Source organism: Galleria mellonella, unplaced genomic scaffold, assembly GCF_026898425.1.
Source record: "Galleria mellonella isolate WM207_F2 unplaced genomic scaffold, CSIRO_AGI_GalMel_v1 utg32, whole genome shotgun sequence".
NCBI lineage: Eukaryota > Metazoa > Arthropoda > Insecta > Lepidoptera > Pyralidae > Galleria > Galleria mellonella.
Genome location: NW_026442075.1, coordinates 6,324,106 through 6,332,103, shown reverse-complemented (window position 1 = coordinate 6,332,103; position 7,998 = coordinate 6,324,106).

Sequence of the window (7,998 nt, the reverse complement as noted above, 5' to 3'; positions counted from 1 at the left end):
TTGTAATCGTCGCTTATAAATGAAAACGACATGTACTTTGCGTTGCGTTACATTGCGTTGCTATTCCTGAGGGTTATGGTGTTATGCCTCTGTAACCTATAATTTTACTGCCATATATCACTTTTAAAACCGAAACAAAAAAACAAAAAAACAGAAAAACGAATCAGACGTTTATATCTAAGATAGCGTAGAAAATTATTAAAATCAGCGTTATAAATTATATTTCCTAACTTTAGAGCAGAAGGGATCTGCTTAGCTATAATTATAGCTTTCTTAATGTCACAATAAGTGGAAACATTATAAGACGTTTAGTTTTTTATACTGTTGTGAAGAGAATAGCCTGGAGTTTGATTGATTCCATCTATTTCCATTTTTGTCTGGTGTCCGTACTCTGATTCTATTCTTAATCTTCACAGATTAACCGTTCGTTAAGCTGTGTTGGGTACCACAAATAATAGATGATCTATTTGCTTTGAGTGCATGCCTATGAATATTGTATGCAGTCTGACTTTGACGTTACCTGCGTCTAAGCGACTGCTTGTAATTATCCGTGTGTCTCAATATGGTAACATATCTGAGGTGTCTCTTTAAGACTTAAAAAGACGAGATTCACAATATTTTCGCTTAATTTTATTAATGTTACGTCGTATCTTTTAACATCTGAGTCGATTATTCCATGATGGTTCCACATTTTGTCACAAATAAAATCATTTTTTGCAGAGTCAATTTATGGCTGTAATTAAAAGTCACCTACAAAATTTTTTCACCTAAATTGTCTCCATTAATTGCAAACACAACAATCTCCATAATCTATATAGATTATATGATATTACATATATACATATGAATAAATGAAAATTAATTCAAAACAATTTCTACCATCTGTCTTGTATCTATAATACAAGCTCTGCTTAGTTTGAAACCAGATGGCGCTATAATATGTCCAAGTGTAAAAAAAAAACAAACAACGTGCTGACCTCAATACTTAACAGTCGTGGTTTTTTTGATGATCTGTTATCCTTTCTCCTATGTCCAGCAGTGAACTTTAATGAGTATTCATCATCATACCAAATATTCAATTTCCACTGCTTTAGTGCTGCAATAAACTTCTCCCAAAAGGTGGTTTTGCCTATAGTTGCCATGCTTGATAGGTGGATTGGCAAACGCAATAAGGTTTTGGTGATGTTTTAAGAAGAATGTTGCCACCCATACCATAAGGAGGCTTTGTACAAAAGTCGATTGCTTGGGTACCTCTGTCCCATTCATGTTTCTACCGTGAAGCAATTGTGTTTGTATGGCTGTGTTTCGGCTTGAAGGGTAGGATATGGCGTGAATTTACAGGATACAGAAGAATAACACCCGAGTCCTCAGGAATGACAACGCATGGGGGGTATCATGGACGAAATAGTATACTCTATTATGTCCATGGTACTGCTCATGTCTATAGGCGACAGTTACCACTTTCCATCAGGTGGGCCATCAGCTTGTTTGCCATTCTGAGTTGTATTAAAAGAAAAGAAAGGATGGCCTATTCTATACTGGAGCCATACGGTAATGTTAGAGCGTTAAATTCTAAAAATAAAATTTAAGTCAATACTATTGCTTCATGGTTCTTGAAATGGGGATGTATACATGTATAGGTATAATCAAATTTTTTCAACAACCATTCATTTGTATTTGTATAAGTATAACCTCCTTAGTTAATTAAGTATCTTTTAATATCTACTTACTCTATTTTATTATTAATATAATGAAGTTTATGGAATGAGATGGTAACCTACTTCCGCTCGAGGATCTTAATCCTTTAAGCTTAGAAACAAAGTGGAACTACTATTTCTAATTACTGTTCCTTTGATTGCCTAATTATTCGCCCACGATACGAATATAAATCCTATTGCCTAGGCTTACACTGTAATTTGGGATATATGAATGAAACATTAACTCCGATACAATTAGAACAATAAGGCCAGAGAGAGTCGAGCATACGTATTTATGTTTAATTGAGCATTCGATTCTTAATTGATCGCTTGTTTCTCTTTATATTATTATTAGATATTTTACATTTTTAATGAAACACGACATGTGACTACATACAGAGACAAGACAGTCCATGAATACGGTCAACTGAAAAGAGAATGTTTTACTATCAACGATTGGCCACACTATGCTGGCTTACTAAGCGCTTTTTCACGCTGTTTGAAGGATCTGAGGTTATAGAATGAAGAAAACGTCTCGAGAAAGGCCATTTCACATTATTACGATACGATTCAGGTAAAAGTTGGCAAATTTATTTGATTGCGAGCGTGGGAGGTCTACCGTGTATGTATGAAGTCGCTGACATATTCTCGTGGTATGATATCAGAAAGGGGAAAGTGGAATATGGGAATGAAGTTCGTCTGAGTACTACCCATGGAATAGGTGGAAAATATTAAATCAGAAATAATAATTCCAAATTCAAATTTAAAAAATCGACCAGTTCAGGGACTCTTTTTAATCCAAATATTTTCTACATTGATAAAGACGCGTTTTGTTTGTATTTAAAAATATTTAATCAGTTAAACGTGAAATATTCCATCTATATAATCCAAGTATCTATTACGGAAAAGTTTATATACCTCGGGCACAACTATGAGTGGCACTTCTGTTCAAAGATGTTGTTTATTGCTAATTAATATTCTGGAGAAGAGAACAAGAATACATAAAATATAATTTTGTTCTAGCGTAACCCATAAGAAAGCAAATTAGGGACCTAGAGAAGTTCTCTCCACTCGAGGAAGAGTGGACTATTTGAACGTTATTACTACTGGGATTACGAAAGCAAACCCATGGTTCTGTTAGTACAAGAAGGAATCTAGTAATATAGTTGATACGTGACCCATAGATCACTTTCATTACCTAAAATAATTCAATCAACTAATAAATATAGCTATCAATATAATGCATATGTGAAAGTACTGTTATTAATTTTAATATATTTTCTCTATTCTAGAAAGAAGTTTCACTGCGGAGACTGTCGACGGCCCTTGTCCTCGTTCGCCCACTCTGCTTGACGTTACAAAACTTGATGTTGAAAAATTTTGGATAAGATATCTCTATATTTATCTTATTTATTTATGTACTTTAGCGATATAACATTTAGATAGGATTATATAAAAAAACTCTTTATTTTAACTATGAGTAGTGAAATCAAATATAATGCAAATGCAATGAATTGCAATGAATTGCATTTCATTTGTCAAGAGATATTCCTTATTTCTTTGTAGAGTACCTTCAATACCTCTTTTTTTTGCTAACGTTAAAGAAATTTTAAGTATTTAAGATAAATTTTAGTGTAAAAAGTTGTGTATGTGCAATAATTTTTTTTTTAATAATTGCGGTAATAAAAGTAAACTACTAATAATAATATGATTATACTACCTTGATATCTGGATGTTTCTTTTTTTTATAACAGAGATCAAACCAACATGCGGCGCACCTTGATGTAGTTACTTATAACTACAGCCGCTCGTGTGCAATCACAGCACCGAAAAAATTGCTAGTATAGTGTCAATCTTATCTTGAGGATTACGATAGTTATTTATTAATATAGGCTTAAAAACTTGCTTTGTATAAAAAACATAAAACAATTGTTGGAAATATCAGAAATCACGTCATAAAATGATTTGTACCGGTTTTCAGATACCATTATTATTTCCGATACAAAGTTTGAACGTGGATACTGGACGGTTCGACCTCGTAAATCGATATTGTTCGAAACTTTATATCCAATCCATTTACTCGTATAATAAATAGACGTATTATTTCAAAGAACATAACTAAAGGTAATTTCTGGTAACAATAGTTGATATTAATAATGTCAAGCTTAGGAAAAATGATATTTGGATCAAATATTATACAAAAATTATACTCAAACAGAAACAATAACTCGTTCCATATATAAAATATGTAGGGACCATGAAAGCAATACCATTTTAAATTTTGTTAAAAAAATAACTTTTATTTCAAATAATAGGTACCGTATCATTATGAAACCAGTCCAAGTGTAAACAGTAATCGATTGCAATTAATTGTCAAAATCGATACATATATGGCGAAAATATCGTATATCATTCATATAGACTTAATTATTACTAACTTAACTTATTACTTATTTATTTTATGTATATAGTCGTTATTAAAGTGACCTAGTTTTCTATATAGTACTAAACTGTTGCAGTAATAATACAGGTTAGCATCCTATTATGAAGTTACAATTGCGATGCAAACTACGTTTTGTGGAATGGAAACCTCATATCTCATTCTAGAGTCATTATGTATGCTTACACCCATTACTCTGTTGTTGAGTTTGAAATTATCGTTTCGACGTATTTATGCTGTCGCATATTTGATCATGATTTCACAAAATTGTACCTATCTCTTGTTGTATTTACAAGAATTTGTTTATAAAACTTTCGTATTTTTATGAGATATAGAATACCAAACTTGTAAATGGTTCAACAAATGAAATGTAAGTTTATTTCATTTGTTGATGTATGTTCATTTGTTATTTCAACTTACTGATTCTAGAAATATAAACAGTGTATATATTATAGTTATATTTATACAAATATGGATAGTATCAATTCGTTACTTACATAAAAAAATCTTCGTAATTTGGAATTCTAATTGAAATTCAAGCAATCATTACATTAAAACTATTAATTTTCAATCCCAAAGTATCATAAAGGTCATGTATATTAAAAATCGGATCATCCATCATTGATTATTATTGCATATTGAGCACTAACACATTATGTTGAAAAAATAATGAAGTAATTAAATATACCACGTCTATAAAATACATACGAGTACATGCTATGTGTTGCCTACGCAGGAATATTTGCTCTTTATGTTATGATATAAGGAGCATTTTTTTATACAACTTAGAATATCAAACAAGCTGACGACCCAACTAATGGAAAGTGGTAACCGTCGCCTATAGACATGAGCAGTACCATGGACATAACAGTATACTAGAGTATACTGTCAAAAGTAAAGCATGTGTGGAAGTTGCCAGTAGTGGGATATTCTTGAGGTTGAAATAATAGTTAATGAAAAACTAGATATTCAATTATATTTACTTTCTATAATTTATTAGAGGGATATAAACGCTCATTTCAAATAATATTCATTTTCCCCATCAATCGATAAGAATGCACCATAATCTATTTTCTTATTAGAGCTGCGGCGATCTCAAGTCTCCAGTATCAAGGAGGTACTTGAAATTTATATAGATTTGTCACTGAAAAGAAAAGCTAGTAAAAGAGAATTGGATATCAAAAATCGGAATGTTATTGAAGTCGTAAACCTAATACAATTATAGCGACGTCACGCGGACATCACCAATTCTTTGCGCTTTTATGATTAGACTTCGTAATAACATTTTGTCTTTACGCTTCAGGTTATATTCTAAGAAATCAATGTATTTTTACGTACAATAATTTAAAAAAAATCTACATTAAGACTTACTTTTAAAGGTCATATGATTTATGGACGTAATATATATTTTTTTATATTTGGCATATTTAGTGTACAACCTTTTCAGTTCTTTATATCAAAATCACAGTTCATAAAATAAACAAATAGTATCAATTAATGTACTATGTATTCATCATCATCCATCATCGTCATATCGGGCGTTAATCGTCCACTGCTAAACATAAGCCTCCCTCTATTGGAGGTTTGCCAGTAGTTGCCACGCTTGGCAGGCGAGTTAGCAACTGCAGTTAGGCTTTTAGTGATGTTTTAAGAGAGACGCTCCTACCCATTCCTCGACCATTAAGTCTTCTCTTACGACACCCAAGGGAAAAAAGGGATGGCTCATTTTATGCCGCGACACAGCAATTATTATTATTATGACATTATTATATATAATATATATTATCAAGTGAGTTAAAAAAAAATGTTAGCAACTCACCTATACTTTTTCTATATAGATTCACTATTTATTTTTGTTAAGCAAAAAATATGACAAATAGTTGCTTTTTTTTATTTGACACATTTAATTAATAATCATAATAAAAATGTAATGTAATGTAAATTGGACTCTTTTTTCGGCAATAAACCTGTTATTGGGGTCTTTATTTATAATAATAATATGATAATAATACATATATTATTATTATTATTAACTAATTGTATAAAATAAATAACAAATTTATGTATTATTATTGAAATACACACACTATACACCTAATATTTTTAAACATGAGGAATATATATATGTATGCTACTATATTTTTGTATCAATAATTCCCTTTATCAAAATAGACTACTAAGATATTATGTATTATTTATTTATGTATCAATGTTTTAAGTATCAATTATTTTGATATTAACAAATTTATTCAAAAATTATTCTTAATCCTCTACATTATTAGAACAGTAGTAATAAGAGTTACTACAGAGATACACGAACGTTTCTTTCGTCGTTTAATACATACGTGTAAAACAATAAAAGGGATTCCGTTTCCAAATTTGCCATATTTGCTTTTAATAATTTTGTTCATTCATGTTGCAACTGCTACTCCCTACAATGGCTGACGACCGTCAATTTTTAATTGGTGACATTTCCTTTCAACCGTTTTTAGGTCACGTATCGTGGAGCCTTAAAATATGTATTGAGGAACTTAACTCAACCTTCGTGTCCTACCCATAAAATATATATAAATGAATACCTAACTAGTTACTAATAAGTAAATAAGCTTCGATATTAATTTTAATACATTATTTATTTAATATAATGAAATTCGATATAATGAAATTCCTTTTCACACTCACAAAAAAATAGTAAATTAAAGAATTCTTCAAAATTTTAATAAAATAAATAATCTATACTTTTAAATTGTTTAATTATAAATTACTAACAAAGCTCTAGAATTTAGGTATACAAATAATATATAATTGATATACTAGTCTAGCATAACGCAATTCTTTCGGGTTTTAATTTATTTTAAATGCAAGAAGGAAACAAAATTAAGTCTGAATACCTCAGAGGACGGAATCTGGGTCAACTCTTTGCTGAAATACTGGAATATTTTATTAGCACTGTTTTCTTGTTATATGAAATATCTTCGCTTTATTTAACTTTACATTCTTTTAATAAAATATTCACATAAGTTATACATATATGTATATATATGTCTTCAATGTTTGCATAATACTAACGAAGAAGAACATAGGTGAGGATCAAATTGGCCACAACAGAATATCAGTGTTTTGCTCTTTTAAGGGCAAAGCAATAAACTGAGTTGTGACCATTTTGTGTTACTATGGCACGCGCATGAAGGAAGGGAAAGAAAAGAGATTGTTAGTTTATATATTATTTTATTTTTTATTTGTGCTTTTTTATTTTCATTCTTTTATCTCTTTTGCTGTGTATTATGTGTATGTTTTTTTTTATTGTAATTTGTGTGCTGTAAGTAATGTAAATAAATTATCATTCTATCTATCTATCAAATATTCAGCCATTCGTGACAAATTCACCAGGGAAAGATAATTCCACTTAACAAAATATATTAATTACTATTTGTAAAGTTTTTAATATATTTAGATTCACTAAAAGTTAAAAAGAGAAAGAAATTGTTTTAAGAATAAAAATTTAAGAATAAGAATTTAAGAATTTGATGTGGATCCAGATTGTGGATCCAGACAAACTACATATATATAAACGAACAGAATAATATTTAATCATATTACTGCACAATATCATACGATTTTACCATTGTGATGTAATAGAAAATCAATTTACATGCAATCATATGAAGACGCTTTTTTCGCGACACACACGGTATGACAATACTATAGAGAGTGCAATAATTGAAAATCATCCCTAAATAATTGCATACATTATATCGTGATGATAAAATCGTTCGATAACATTCCATGCTACGATGTGCCCTCAGCTTTATATATCATGCACATAGTATGCGCATGCGTTTAATTATTTTGTGAATGTTA